Below are 2,211 nucleotides of genomic sequence, written 5' to 3'. Positions count from 1 at the left end.
AATCTGTGTTATGCAGATGACACAACCCTGCTTGCTGAAACTGAGGAGAACCTCATGCACTTGCTGCAGAGGGTCAAGGACTGCAGCCTTCAGTAGGGACTGAGGCTCAATATAAAAAAGACAAAGATTCTCACCACTGGACCAACTGGTAACATCAGGATGGATGGTGAAGAGATTGAGATTGTTCACAGCTTAAATTTGCTTGGCTCCACAGTCAACACTCTTGGCACCAGCAGCCAGGAAATAAAAAAACATATTGAGGTGGGAAGGTCTGCTGTTTAGGGATCTATCTAAAGTACTCAAGAGCAATGGTGTCTCTCTGGAGACTAAGATGCACCAGATACAGGCCATGGTCTTTGCGATCACTTGTTATGTATCAGAGAGTTGGACAATGACTAGGGAGGACAGTAGGAGAATCCATGCCTTTGAGCTGTGGTGGTGGAGAAGAGTATTGAATGTACCCTGGACTGCCAAGAAAACAAACAGATTCATCATAGAGAAGGTTAAACCAGGCTGTTCCTTGGAGGCAAGGATTCTGGGACTTCGTCTGACAACTTTGGACATGTTGTAAGGAGAGACAGGTCCTTGGAGAGGGACATCATGCTTGGTAGGGTGGAGGGACAGCGCAGGAGGGGAAGACCCTCTATGAGGTGGATTGATTCAGTGACTGGGGTAATCAGGATGGGTGTGTCAGAGGCAATGCAATTGGCACAGGATAGAGCAGGGTTTAGGGCTGTTGTACATAGGGTCGCTATGAGTCCCAAGCGACTCGACGGCACATAACAACAACAGAAAAGTTTGCAAATATTGATAAAAATTAACATCAGAATAAATGGAACAATTATTTAGAAAAAAATAGGGTAAACCACCATTGTAATAATAGAGAAAGGGAAATGTTACTATATGAGGAATACTCTGACCATAGTTATGCAACTATCTCAAAGAAGAAAGAAATTCTTTTACTCTTTTAGAAACTGAGGTAAATATGTTAAGAAAGTCTGGGTACATGAGTGTGGTATAACAAGATGATGATGTTGTTAGATGACAGGTCAGATTGTTTTACACTGTTGTCATTCTATTCTCCAGAGTTTGTTAACAATCAAGTCAATTCTGTCCCAAAGGAATTATGTAGGAAAAAATCGAAAGTCCTCATAGAGTTTCCAAGTCTTAAAATCTTTATGGAAACCAACTACCATATTTTTCTCCTGAGGCGGATCTGGTGGGTTCTAATTGCCAACCTGTTGTTATTAAGTGAGCACACGGTGATTACACCACCAGGGCTCTTTGTTCTCCAGAAAGAGCCCAAATTCACTGCATCCCATTAATCCTGGCATGTGGTGATCCTCCATTAGTTTTTCAAGGCTGCAAGTCTTAATGCAAGGAAACTGCCTATCTTTATATCTGTTCTCTTCCAGATTATTCCACCTCATTATAATTTCTGACATTACAAAGAAGAGTTCCATAATATCGATTTTGTTTGTTGGTTTGGTATGGGTGGGTTTTGGTTGATTTGTTTGTTTGGGGTTTTCTGTGTGTGGGGGGGTGTTTGTTTTTGTTTGTTTGGTTTGGCTTTTTTATTTTGTTTTTTTCTTTTTTTCAGCTTGGAATTCACCAGCTGATTGTCAGGAGATTCATAAACAGTCTTCTATTAAGATTCACAGCTTCAGAAATCCAATAAAGGGCTCTGAAAGTAGGAATATACAGATGGAGTAAGTTTGTTATATGATTTGTTTTGCTGTTTTGGGCTTTTTTCCCTTCATTTTAATCTTCACAGAAGCAAGGGCTTTCTTGTGTGTCTCTAAAAGCATTCAAACCATGAACTTTTATGTTGTTCTCAGCTCACTCACTACTGTCCAGTCAGAACTGACTGGTAGCTGAGTCTTCAGTAAGGTTTTGCAGGCTGTAAATAGTATGTTGTGAAGATTGTCCATCCCTCTTTCTCCTAGAGAACCACTAGTGGATTCCAGGGAGGTGCTACTTTTGGATTAGCAATACAACTACCTAAATTTTAGGCTGGTAGTCTTACAAAAACTTCTTTTGTTTCCACAGACTCATTATGGACTAAACAGTGATTTTCCACTTAATCTTTTTTTGTAAGCCAATTAGATATTTATGACACAAGAAATTTAGTGACTCTATAGGAGTTCTGGTAGCCTAGAGGCAAGAACCTGTGCCACCGTTTTGAAGGCTTACAGTTTGGATCCACCAGCT

This window comes from Elephantulus edwardii, unplaced genomic scaffold (genome assembly GCF_000299155.1).
Source record: "Elephantulus edwardii isolate Elephantulus edwardi_28Jun2011 unplaced genomic scaffold, EleEdw1.0 scaffold00017, whole genome shotgun sequence".
Classification (NCBI taxonomy): domain Eukaryota; kingdom Metazoa; phylum Chordata; class Mammalia; order Macroscelidea; family Macroscelididae; genus Elephantulus; species Elephantulus edwardii.
This window is presented reverse-complemented; position numbering follows the sequence as displayed.